General features: G+C 40.3%; 1 protein-coding gene across 23 annotated transcripts in view; it reads right to left on the bottom strand.

Moving 5' to 3' along the window:
- Nucleotides 1-14,186, bottom strand: part of Ambra1 (autophagy and beclin 1 regulator 1) — a 189,292-nt gene that overhangs the window by 160,869 nt on the left and 14,237 nt on the right. For 9 of the 23 annotated variants that reach the window (XM_087654113.1, XM_087654118.1, XM_087654115.1 and 6 more), the window contains exon 2: nt 7,458-7,600. The gene's annotated coding sequence lies outside the window, so the exon portion shown is untranslated. 23 annotated transcript variants of the gene reach the window in all.

Raw genomic sequence — 14,186 nt, 5'->3', positions numbered from 1 at the left:
TCTAGAAAGAAAAAAAGAAAGAAAGGAAGGAAGGAAGGAAGGAAGGAAGGAAGGAAGGAAGGAAGGAAGGAAGAAAGGAAGAAAGGAAGGAAGGAAGGAAGGAAGGAAGGAAGAAAGAAAGAAAGAAAGAAAGAAAGAAAGAAAGAAAGAAAGAAAGAAAGAAAGAAAGAAAGAAGGAAAGACGGGCAAACACAAGCTGGTGGTGGTGGTGCACACCTTTAATCCCAACACTGGGAGGCAGAGGCAGGTGGATCTCAGTTTGAGGCCAACCAGGGCTATACAGAGAAACCCTGTCTCAAAAAGACAAAAACAACCAAGGAAGGAAGACTGAAAAAGGGGAGAGAGATAACTGTCGCAGTTAAGAGCACCGGTTGCTCTCCAGAGAATCTGTGTTCAGTTCCTAGCATCCACATGGGGCTTCTCAGAACTGCCTATAACTCAAGATCTAAGGCAGCGGTTCTCAATCTTCCTAATGTTGCAACCCTTTAATACTGTTCATGCTGTGGTGACCCCCAATCATAAAATTACTTTTTTTTTTAGATTTTTATTTATTTATTTTATGTATGTGAGTACACTGTTGCTGTCTTCAGACACATCAGAAGCAGGCATCAGATCCCATTACAGATGGTTGTGAGCCACCATGTGGTTGCTGAGATTTGAACTCAGGACCTCTGGAAGAGCAGTCAGTGCTCTTAACCACTGAGCCATCTCTCCAGCCCATAAAATTACTTTGTTGCTACTTCATAACTGTAATTTTGCTACTGTTAGGAATCATAATGTAAATATTTGTGTTTTCCAGTGGTCTTAGGTGACCCTGTGAAAGGGTCATTCAACACCCTCACAAAAGAGTCTGCCCACAAGTTGAGAAACACTGCTCCAGGGGATCTGATTTGGCTGGCCTCCACTGGTACACACACACACACACACACACAACACACAGCACATACTCTCATAGATAAAAATAACAAAATAATAATCCCTTTTAAAAAAAATCTTGGGCTTTTACATAGCCCAGTGGTACAGTAAATGTGGACATACATGAAGCTGTGGGCTGATATCCATCAAAAGAAAAATATAAATTTTAAAAATCCCCTAAATAAACCTAAGATCACTTGCATAACTAAAGTTCTCCCAACAACTGACAACTGGAAAATTAGCTACAAAACATCGAGCCTTTAATTAGAGGCCTAAAAGTGGCCTAGTGTTTTACCGAGATGGCATCCAGTACAGTTTCTACACACACGGCTTTCTATAATTGGAAGCTTGGTTTTCATCAGGAGGACCTTACTACAGGACACGCTGCAGGATGATTCAGATGATAGTGTAGAGAACCAAATCTAAAAAGCTAGCATCAGACTTCTAGTACCACACTTTTCTCCAAATAGCTCTTGCCAGTCTTTTATACTAGATTAAATTTAGGGGAAAGACAGAATTTTGGGCAACACACACAAATCAAAGATATAAACAAGTAACAAATTCTGAAGGCAAACTCACCCAGAGGAAAACTATTATCATGAACTGTACTTCTACTCTGAGTAGAGTACAAAAAGATATTTTAGGATGTGACAAAGTGATAGCGTTGATTGAATCTAGACGGAGATGTTCTATGTACTGTTTATTTTTCATGAGTTCTAAGCTAAAGACAGTATAGAATACCCATATATATAGCAACTCATTAAACCCTAGTTTCAAGATTGGGGATGTGGGTAACTCAATGCTATTACACTTTCTTGTTCTTCATGAGTCAAGGAAGTTCTGTGTTCTATACTCAGCAATGAAAAAAGATAGGGAAGCTGGCACAATCTTGTAATTCTAGGGTACTTAGGCAGTAGGATCAGAAGAATCAAGAGTTCAAGGTTATCCTCAGCTACAGCAGTAATGTTGAGGTCAATGAAGTTGTGCTACAACAGCCTGTCTCAGTAAAACTACCCCAACTCCATTTCTCCACCATTTGTCTCCTCCTCATGAGATAGCCCAGGCTAGTCTCTGATTTGAAATCCTCCAGCTTCAGTTTTAACAGTATACACGTGTGAATGTTCATCATCGCACCCTATTCCATCATTTTCTTGGCATACAAAAGTTTCCTGATTTCTCAGAATTACTTAACCTCCCTGTGCCTCAGTTGCCTGCCTCATTCTTGAAACTTTTTTGAATACAGCAGTAGTATTCATTATAGCATTGTCATCAGGTTAAAAGATATACCATATAAAAACTGTTCACTACATATATTGCTACTATTTGTGGTAGAGCAATAGCCCCACTCTGTGATGACAAATATAACAAAATAATTTTAGACCACAAGGCCCTGTAAAGCAAATTAACTTCAGAGGTCACAAGCTAGAGAATGGCCTGAGCTATACAGCAAATTCTAGGCCAGCTTGGGCTATAAAGTGAGACTCTGCTTCAAAACCAAACAAGAAATCTCTCAACAGACATAGTGGCATATGCCTTTGATTCAGCACTTGTGGGGCAGAGGCAGGCAGATCTCTGTAAAGTCCTAGGACAGCTAGACCTACAGATTGAGACACTATTTCAAAAAAATCCAAAACAGGCTTCTGAGTCCTAATTTTAAAAAATGTAACTCCTGCCTTAATTTGTGTGTGTGTGTGTGTGTGTGTGTGTGTGTGTGTGTGTGTGTGTGTGTGTGAGAGAGAGAGAGAGAGAGAGAGAGAGAGAGAGAGAGAGCGAGCGCATACATGCACATATGTGGATACAATTGTTAGTAGTGTTAGTAGACTTGCCCTGAAACTCTGGACAATCCTATCCTTTCTCTAAAGGCCCTTCCCCCAATACAGCTTATTCTAGACCTCTACTGCCCAGCTTTCCTGGACCCTAACTCAAAAAATGACTTTCTTCTTCTCCACTTCTCTCCTCTTGAAAGCTTCAGATTCTTACAGCAGGCCTCCGTTAATGAAGTCTGTGTCCCATACGGTCTAGCAATTAGGTTCCTGAATGCACCCAGTGCAGAGATGTATAACTTATGCTGGGTGTGGTGGCACACATCTAACCTCAGCAATCACTCCAAGGCACAGATGAACACATTCCTGTTCATCTGCAACCAGCCTGGTGGTTTACACATCAAGCTCATGGCTGGGGGATCAAACTAATAAAACCATCCTTGAGGGACTGGAGAGATGGCTCAGTGGTAAAGAGCCCTGACTATTCTTCCAAAGGGCGCAGGTTTACCTCCCAGCATCCACATGGCAGCTCACCACCTTCTAAAACTCCAACTACAAGTGACCCAACAGTTTCTTCTGACCTGTATTAGTCAGGGTTCTCTAAAGTCATAGAACTTATAGAATGTGTCTCTATAGTAAGGGAATTTGTTGCAATGACTTGCAGTCTGTAGTCCAACTACCCCAACACTGGGCAGCTGGGAATGGGAAGTCCAAGAGTCTAGTAGTTGCTCAGACCGTGAACTAGTTGTTTTGTTTCAGCTGCTCTTCTGTAGAAGTAGATTCCAACAGATGTGCTGGCAAGTAAATGCAAGCGGGCAAAGAAGAGTGAATCTTCCTTCTTCCAGTGTCCCTGTGTAGCTCTCCAGCAGAAGGTGTGGCCCAGATTAACCGTGTGTACCACCAGCCCTGGATCTGGGACTTGTTTTGTCCCAGGCTGACCTTGAACTCAAGAGATCTCCCTGCTTCAGTCTCCTGGGATTAAAGAGTTTACTACCATACCTGGGCCTAAGCTTTTCGTAGCCACTATGCCTCAGGATCTCTAGGCCAAGATCTAGGTCAGAAAACTATGTATTTCAGCCTCAAGATCTGGATCGCCAGTGAGCCCTTCATTCTGGATTGTAGTTCATTCCAGATATAGTCAAGCTGACAATCAGGAATAGCCATTACACCTCCCCAGGCACCAGCCATTCTAACAGGCAAAACCCCCCATACACATAAAATAATTTTTAAAATAGTTCTCCAGCATCAGATAAAACAAAATTCTACCAAAGGGAAAAAAAAGTGTCCACTGCAACACTCAACACCATTTTCGATGAAACCTTTTACCGCTGTCATCTTTTTTTTTCTTTTTGACAAATTTAAACTATGAGGTAATAGTTAAAATAACAGCTAACATTTTTATACTTCCAGGTTCTGATCTTAACACTTTACGTAACATTTTTTAGAAGTGAGGCTTCACAGTGTAGCTCAGGTTGCCTTCAGGTTATAATACTCTGGCTCGTGTCTCAGATGCTACAATTACAGGCATGTCAAAGGAACTCCTTATAATCCTCATTAGCCCCACCCAAACATGAGAAAGAAAAAGATCCCAGAGTGGAAGATTCAGAATTTGAACTGAAAAAAGGTGATGAGTAACTGTCTTTAAAAAAAAAAAAAAGGGGGGCTGGGGATTTAGCTCAGCGGTTAGAGCGCTTACCTAGGAAGCGCAAGGCCCTGGGTTCGGTCCCCAGCTCCGAAAAAAAGAACCAAAAAAAAAAAAAAAAAAAAGAATAACAACCCAGGCAGTTTGAATCCAGAGTCTCTATACATAATTGCCACAAGCAGAGTCCCTACAACGTTCCCTTATTTGTGTGCTAGCCTCACATATGTTACATTAACCATGTTCCACCTACTTTATGCTTTACATTTTTAGTGTTCATTTCCTCAGAGGTCAAGAAAAAAAGGGTCTCAGTTTGGCAAAGAGCCTGCCATGCAAACTGAAGACCTGAGTTACAGCCTTCCAGCACCCATTTTTAAAAGTGCATGGCAGTGGGGCTGGGGATTTAGCTCAGTGGTAGAGCGCTTACCTAGGAAGCGCAAGGCCCGGGGTTCGGTCCCCAGCTCCGAAAAAAAAGAACCAAAAAAAAAAAAAAAAAAAAGTGCATGGCAGTATATACTGGTCTTCCCAGAACTGTGAGGATTAAAGGGACTAGAGGATTCCAGGGGCTCACTGGCTCGTTCACCTAGACCAACTGATGACTTCAAGTTTAATAAGAAACCCTGTCACAAGCAAGTGATGGAAAAAGAAACCCAACAGTTACCTCTGCTCTCCATGTACAAAGCAAACCCATGTGAACAAGTACATGCACTGCACGCATACACAAAGAAAACAACAAGAGAAGACAATAAATTAAAGAATGATGCTAGACAACCCTCACTTGTCATCATAACAAGGCCAGCCTGAGAGCTATATTTATGAACAAAGCAAGACCTCATCTCAAAAAGCAAAAAAGAGAATAAAACAGATGATGCTAAGGAAAAATGAAAATCATTCTCTTACTCCTCTCCAGAAATTCAGTACTTAGGTTTTGAAAGAAAAGAGAGGTCAAAAAACATTTCACCAGAAATTAATCCACCTTTTACTCTGAAATCTCTTGAGTACAATAGGGCATATTCATGAAACTCTGCTACTGTTTGTTTACCATACAATCCCCATGGAAATGAGAGCAATTACCTATCAAGAAGCAGAAAGAAAAAAAAAAAAAAAAAGAAGCAGAAAGAAATACCACAGTAAATTTACTTCACCTGAGAATGGGAAGAGACCATAAACCTCGTGTGTGCATGTGCGTGTGCGTGTGCGTGCGAGTGTGTATTTCTCAGACTATGATTAAGCAAACTGTCAAATCAGTTCAGTACAGATCTTGTCAAGCACAAATGGCATAAATACATCTGAGAAGAAAAAGTAAAGCTTTATCCTGTCCCTGTCATCAATATGATAAGACACATGTCTGATGGCCCCTCAGCACCACCTGGACTCTGTGAAAGGTTCTCTTCAATGACAGTCACCAACAGTCAGTCCCTTACTCTCCCCATTTCATCCTATGATGACTTAAAAATCCCAGAGTCTGCCTCTGAGCTATTCTATGCCAATCAATCATGGGGTCTGTAATCTCATCACACAAAAAGGAAAAATAAAGACTGAGTTTGAAGCTAATCTGGAATACAGTTCAAGGCCAGGCTGAAATGAGAAAGGAGGAGAGAAATTTTAGTCAACTTGTGATGGCACACACCTGTAATCCTAGGAGAATGAGGAAAGAGGCTTGGTAACCTGGTTTGAAGTCAACATAGACTATATAATGAAAACCCTGTATTAAACAAAGAAAGAAGGCTAGAGAGACGTCTCAGCGGTGAGGAGCAAGCACTGCTCTTGCAGAAGACCCACATCGGCTCCCAGCACCCACAGGAGGGAAGCTCACAACCACCTCTAACTCCAGCTCTAGTAAATTGGACTCCCCTAGCCTCCAAGGGCACCTACACTTATGTGCACATAACACACACACATACACACAAAACTTAGGAAAAAAAACTTTTAAAAAGAAAACTGAGGACTAACAAAATGGGTCACCAGGGGAAGATGCTCACTGCCAAACCTGACAACCTCAGTTCGACCCTTCGGACAAATGGTAGGAGACAACCAACTCCTGAAAGTTAGCCTCTGATCTCCACGTGTTTCAAGGTACATGCCCATCCCCCCATAAATAAACATAATAAACATTTTTTGAACTTTTTTTTTTGAGACCGATTCTCACTGGGTAGTTCTGGCTCTGTAACTCACTATGTAGAACTAGAGCTTACAAAGATCCACCTGCCTCTACCTTCCTCCCAAATGTTGGAATTAAAGGCACCAGTAAACCTGCTCTTAAAAAAAAAAAAGAAAGAAAAGAAAAGCAACGGGCTGGAGAGATGGCTCAGTGGTTAAGAGCACTGACTGCTCCTCCAGAGGTCCTGAGTTCAATTCCCAGCAACCACATGGTGGCTCACAACCATCTCAACACCCTCTTCTGGTGTGTCTGAAGACAGCTACAGTGTACTCACATACATAAAATATATAAATCAAGAAAGGAAGAAAGAAAGAAAGAAAGAAAGAGAGAAAGAAAGGCAGACAGACAGACAAAGGCAGACAAGACAGACTGGCATTTTATTTGAAAGTATTCTGGGAAACTGTGCTGAGGACAGAACTGAAAACTACCAGCAATGAAGGATAAAGCCACTGAACAGAGCAGAAACTCAAGCTTAATTTTCTGGAGACTAAGCTGTCAGAGAGTAAAAAAAAAAAAGGAAGGAAAGAAGGAAGGAGACCAGGAAGTTCATCCTTAAATACATAAAAATGACAAGGGATTTTTCTACTTACAAACAAAAAGAGAAAAGTAGCTTCTGATGGAAGAATATTAGAGACAAAAACAGCTTATCTTCAGGCACAGCCTGAAGACAGCTGCCTGAACAGGTCTAATGTTGTAGCGACAACACACCGTGTTCCATCCATCATCAGTTATCACAAGATGAAGTATGGCCTACTGCAAATCATGAAAGATCCCACCTTTCCATCTTCTGTTAACCCATGGGAAAGAGTCCAACTGCTTGTGGCACCACACAATCTCCAATTCTTAGAAACCCCAGGAGTTAAAGCAATAGTATTTTCAAAAGCCTTGACAACATTAACCCAGGATTCTTTACCAGACCCAGAACAGACAAATAACAAAACAAAGCCTGGAAGAACTTAAGAAATGTATCGAAGTTCACCAAATAAGTCAGTAGCCAGAGCAAGATTTGAATCCAGGCTTTCCTTTCAGACAGTATCAGAGGCAGGTGTCCAAGCCTTGGCTCAACGGATACTGAGTTCACTGTTCTTCAATCTTAAGAGTCAGCCCAGGTCAGGTTCTTGGCTGTACAGAATAGGGAAAGAAAAAAATTCCCTTAAGGCTTCAGGAAAAGCAGTCAAAATACAGAGTTCTTAGGCTAAAAGAACCAAATGCTCCCCTACTTTGCCAATCAGTTTCTCAGCCAGGCAAAATAAGGCACTGCATTTAAGAACCTAGTCATTTTTAGCTCTGACTAGAAGCAGAATTCTTCCTGCCCAACATTTCAAATTAAGAATACTTGGGGCAAGCAATCTGGTAAATGCACTAGCTGTCAAGCCTGATGACCTGAGTTTGACTCTCAGAACCACAAGGTAAAAGAGAACTGACTCCCAGAAGTTGTCTGACTTCTGCTCACATACATACACACATAAATCCAAAATAAATATATGTAATAAAAGAATACTCAAAAAAGAAGGAAGATTTGCACAAGCCAGTAGCCAATGAATATTTACTAAACTAAGTATTAACAGTTTCAAGTATATTCTAGGAATAAAATATATAGAAAAATGGGGGAGTAGTCACTCAGTCTTTAAATATAAGGTAGCTAAGAGGAGACCTCTGAGATGACAAGTGAATTTAGATGAGCATACTGAAGTAAAAGTAGAAAAAGATAGGTGAAAGAATACTGTAAGTAGGAAGAAAAACTTTGGCACATGTAAGAAGCCAGCAGCAGTATAATTAAAGCACAACTGACAACAGAAAGACAGGTACTAGAATATTAGAAAAATTTAGCCAAAGGAATAACAAGGTAATAGAAATTGGGACAAGGACAGAAATGGTAAAGGACATAATAAATAAGAAAAATTCAGAAAATGTTCTAAAGAGACAGCTAAGGAGCTAAGCACAGTGGCAAACATTTGTAATCCTAGAACTTGGGAAGAGGTAATAGTAGAAGGATCAGGAGTTCAGGACCAGCCTAAAACAAAGCAAAAAACAAAAAATAAAAACACACAACTGGAGAGATAGATCATCAGTTATGCAAATATTGCACAGGTGAGTTTAGTTCCCAGCACCACTGTCACATCCAACTCCAGCTGCAGGGGGATCTGTAGTCTCTGGCTTCCACAGACACCTGCACTCATATGTACATATACACACAGAGATACACATATTCACATGATTAAAAGTAATACAATAAAAATAACTAAAGAAATTATACATGCAACATATGCAATGGAGCATAAGAAAAAAGCAAATTAAGAGTAGATCCTAGGGCTGGAGAGATGGCTCAATGGTTAAGAGCACTGATTGCTCTTGTCAAGGTCCTGAGCTCAATTCTCAGCAACTACTGTAATGGGATCTGATGCCCTTTTCTGGTGTGTCTGAAAACAGTGACAGTGTACTCACATACATACAATAATTAAATAAAATTAAAAAAAAAAAAAAGAGTAGATCCTAGGGTGAGGTGGTGCCTTTGATCTCAGCATTCAGGAGGCAGAGGAAGGCAGATCTGTGAGTTTGAGGCCAGCCTGGTCTACAATCGAGTCCAGGACAACCAAGGCTTACTACACAGAAAAACCCTGTCTGAGAGAGAGAGAGAGAGAGAGAGAGAGAGAGAGAGAGAGAGAGAGAGAGAGACTTTAGAATAAAAACCATTTTAAAACAATAAAGTATCCTTACATCAGAAATAGGATCAATATTAACCTGGGAAGTTAGTTCAGTCCCAAGCCATGAAGCCATGAGGTCAAAGGTCCATTCTCAGAATGCATGCAAAAGGAAGGACAGGGCATAGAGGCACATGGTTGTAATCCCAGCGCTGGAAAGGAGGAGACAAGATGGATCCTAGGAAATGATGAGCAGCCTGCCTAGCTTAATCAGCAATCCCAAGCCAGTGAGAGACCCTGTCTTTAAAAAAGCATGGTAGTTGGAATAATACCTAAGGTAGACTTCCAGCTCCCACCTGGATATGCATATACCTATGCACATGCATATACACATACATTCATACAAAATAGGAGTAATATGAAAGCTTTCTATGTATGCTAGGAGAAACATTCTAGTATCTAAATATCTGAAAATGGATAGTTACAGAATATAAAATTTAAAACAATTACTTTACTATAATATTGACTGAATACTTGCCATTCTAATAATACTCAGTGCTTTTCAAAGATATTTATTCTTCACAATACTATTAAAATAGTTAATATTATTATTTCCATTATTCACAGATTAGAAAAGTAAGCCTTAGCCAGACATGATGATACACACCTCTAATCCCAGCACCCAGAAAAGGTAGAAACAAGAGGATAGTCCAGAAATGCAAGGCCAGCCAGGACTACAAGGCATCTCATGAAAGAAAGAAAGAAAGAAAGAAAGAAAGAAAGAAAGAAAGAAAGAAAGAAAGAAAGAAAGAAAGAAAGAGAGAGAGAAAGAGAGAGGGGGGAGGGAGGGAGGGAGGGCAGACAGAAAGAGGTCGGGGGAAGGGAGAGGGGAAGGGGTGGGGGGAGGGAGGGAGGAAAAAAGAAATCAAAGAAAGGATGAGTAAACAGAAAAGAAAGGAGAGAAAAGAGAGAAAGGGTGAGTAAAGAGAAAAGAAAGGAGGAGGGAGGGAGGGAAGGAGGGAGGGAAGAGAGGGAGGGAGGGAATCAGAAGTTAACAAGATATGGTAGCTCTCATCTCTAATCCCAACTCTGAGGTTGAAGCAGGAGGACTGCTGTGCGTCTGGAGTCAGCCTGGACTACAACATGTCTCAAAACAAAATCAAAATAGCCTGGGACTAGTTGGAAAAATGTCTTGCCAGTACCTCATAAAACCCAATATAGCAATTTATTCCTGCAATTTTGGAAGGAGAACACAGATGGATCAAAAACTGAAGGTCATCCCTCCTGACTCAACCAAGCTTAAGGCCAGCCTGGACTGTAAGAGACTCTTGTCTTAAAACATCAAAAAGCTGACTTAGGAGATAGAGACAAGAAGGGAGAAAGTGTCTAAATTTATCTTACTTAGTACACAGTGGTCCACTATATAACTTTAAGCAAATTACTTAAGCAAATTACCTTGGAGAAATTAACCATTACAGGTGGGGTATAGAAGTTAATTAACATTGTAATACATACACTGATCATGAGATCAGCAAGGCAAAGTAAAGTCTAGGTAACAGCAGTTTCACCAGTGACACTGTGATGCTGTGCAAACCATCAGAAATCCCTGTAAATTATGAAAGCCAGGTGTGGAGGCACACACATCTGTAATCCTAGCACTGCAGAGGTGGAGACAGGAGACCTTGGTTTTCAAAGTTATCCCCAGCTATATAATGAGGCCAGCCTGGGCTACCTAAAAAAAGTCTCAAAAAAAAATTAAGTTATTTTTAAGTTCAAGAAAGGATGTGAAACAAAACTGTCTTTCTTTTGCCTTAATTTTATTAAAATAAAAAATATAAACCATAGCCTAGTGATGGTAGCCTTTAATACTAGCATTTGAGAAGCAGAGGCAGGCAGATTTCTTGAGTTCAAAGCAGGCCAGTTCAAGGCCTGATCTACACAGAGAAACCCAGTCTTTTTTCTTTTCTTTTCTTTTCTTTTCTTTTCTTTTCTTCTTTTCAGAGCTGGGGACCGAACCTAGGACCTTGCACTTGCTAGGCAAGCACTCTATCACTGAGCTAAATCCCCAAGCCCAAAACCCTGTCTTGAAGAAGGAAAGAAAAAAAAAAAACAAACCTGATCTCATATAACCCAGTAATTGTATTACTTACTGGACATTTATTGAAAAAAATTACAAGTTAAATTATATTCACACAAAAATTTGAACACAAAAGGACCCCTCAGGCTTGCAGCCAGCCAAGCTACCTGAATCAGTGAGCTTCATGTTCAGTGAGAGTCCCTGTCTCAAAACTAAGTTTAAAGAAATGGCTCAGCAGTTGGGAGCTCTGACTGCTCTTCCAGAGCTCCTGAGTTCAAATCCTAGCAACCACAAGGTAATGAGATCCACAACCAACTGTAATGAGATCTGATGCCTTCTTCTGGTGTGTCTGAAGACAAAGCACATAATTAATTAATTAATTAATTAACTAACTAACTAAAAACTAAGGTGGAGTGATTGAAGAAGACAATGCCAATCTCTGGCCTCCACCTATACATATATGCACACACATGAACATGTACACACACATTAAAAAAAACTTGGACACAGATGTTCACAGCTGTTTTATTCATAACAGCCCCAAAACTGGGAGGGAAAAAAAATCCTTCACCAAGTAAACAATTCAGCAAATACTATCACATCTAAACCAAGAAATACAATGTAAGAAAACAATTTAAGAAAATAAAAACTACTTATATATCAGGCATGACAGCTCACATCTTTAATTCCAACCCTCATGACGCAGAGGCAAGAGAATTTCTTTGAATCCATAGCTAGCTTGCTCTACACAGCAAGTTCTAGGCAGCCAGGACTACGTAGGAAGACCTTGTCTCAAAAAACAAAGAAAAAAACAAAACAAAACAAAAAACAGGAGAAGAGAAGGAAGAAGAGTACCATTGGGTTGGGGATTTAGCTCAGTGGTAGAGCGCTTGCCTAGCAAGCGCAAGGCCCTGGGTTCAGTCCCCAACCGATAAGGAAAAAAAAAAAAAAAAAAGAAGAGTACCATTGATACTTAAAACATTCTAGATAATTATGCTGGGTAAAAAAGGATAGTCTAAAACTGCATGTTTCCATTCCTCCCTCTCTCACTCATTTGTTTTATATACAGAGGATTGAACCTATACAGTCTCTGACATGCTAAGCAAGTGCTCTATCACTGGACTACACCTTAAATCTTTTTCTATTTGAGACAGCCTCTATAAATCACCTGGTAAGTCTGGAACTTCCCTAGCCTTCTGATTAACTGATTACAGGCCTATACCACCAAGCCCTGCTTATATAACATTATAGAAAAGACAAAAGGAAATAAATTAGTGGCATCAGAGATTTTTGATGGGTTGACAGTGTTGGGAGTTGGGGCACCTGCTCCTCCAATGTATTCTCCATAGAATCGCTAAGCAAAGCTTTATTGTGAATTAGCCACCTGTACTGCCAGCCTAGACACTTTAACTTGGAGACTAGACGATTATAAAGGATATCAGAAGAGATCCTGGTAGTAGCAGAAATGGTCTGCATCAATATCAATACTCAGGCTGTAAAAAAGTACTAGGATTGGGGGCTGAAGAAATGGCTCAGCAGTTAAGAGCACGGACTGCCCTTCCAGAGGTCCTGAATTGAATTCCCAGCAACCACATGGTGGCTCACAACCATCTGTAATGGGATTCAATGCCCTCTTCTGGTGTATTCAAACACATAAAATAAATATTTAAAAAAAAAAAAAAGTACTGATTATACAGGATATTCTCACTGGGCAAAAGTAAAGAAAAGGCCACACACAATGGATGGATGGATGGACATCTTGTCCTCTTGTTTTATACAATTGCATGTAAACATAAAATGTCAAAATAGCTTAATTTTTAAAGTAGCATTCATTTCTTGTAACAAGTTTTTAAAATGCACTATTTTTCTTCTTAATTTTTCCCAATCCCATGTTCCTAAAACCGTAGTAACTCATACAACATAAAATATCCATTCAAGTAAGTTTTTGGGTTTTGTAACAAAATGTGATCATACACACCCATCTATTTCTCTGCAACCTATCTTTTCACTTTTTTTTTTTCCAGAGCTGGGGACCGAACCCAGGGCCCTACCACTGAGCTAAATCCCCAACCCCTTCTTTTCACTTTTTAATCACTAAATCATAGAAAGGGGTAAAAAAAAAAAATCTTTTCTAAGCCCCAAGCAAGATGGCAGGTAGCTGGGGCAAAGCTGGCAGATGTTCATTGTGCTAATGTAGGACAGCTAAGCGAGCCATTCTGTCAGAGTGAAAGACAGAACACAGGCAGTATGCAAGTAGCATTTCCAAGAGTTCTGCAAAAATGCAAGGTCTTCAAGAGGACCCCTTTATGCTTCCTTTATGAAATTAGCCTGTAGACCCAAAACAGGGGAAGAAATACACATTATTTTTAGGAGAAAACTTCAAGTCAGGCCTGGCATGGTGGTATACACCTATAATCCTAGCACTCAGGAAACAAAGGCAGGATGATTTCTTCAAGATCAAGACCAACCTGGAATACAGAGTTCCAGGCCAGCCTGAACTATAGTATAACCTTGTCTCAAAACAAACAAACAAAAAATGACTGGAAAGATGGCTCAGTGGTTGCTGTTCCAAAGAACCCAGGTTCAATTCCCAGCACCCACATGGCAGCTCACAATAGTTTGTAACTCTTAGTTCCAGGAGATCTAATGCTTTCTACTAGCCTGTCTGGTCCACAGACATACATGCAGGGAAAATGTGCATACATGTAAATAATAAAAACCTAAATAAACAAACCACCAAAAAATAAAAACCTCACTAAACACCACCATATTGGGGATGTAGACATCTTTAATCCCAACCCTCAGAAGACAGAGGTAGGTGAATCTCTTATGAGATCAAGTTCAGCCTGGTCTACATAACGGAGTTCCTGGCCAGCCAAGGATACATAGGAAAACCTTACCTCAACAAACAATAAATAAACAAATAAAATGAGTTGGGCATGGTAGTACATGCCTTTAATCACTGCACTTTTGATTCCCAGCCCTTGTG

Source organism: Rattus norvegicus, chromosome 3 (assembly GCF_021556685.1).
Source record: "Rattus norvegicus strain SHRSP/BbbUtx chromosome 3, alternate assembly SHRSP_T2T, whole genome shotgun sequence".
Taxonomy (NCBI): domain Eukaryota; kingdom Metazoa; phylum Chordata; class Mammalia; order Rodentia; family Muridae; genus Rattus; species Rattus norvegicus.
Note: the sequence above shows the minus strand (reverse complement) of the source record. Positions and strands in the feature narration are given on the sequence as shown.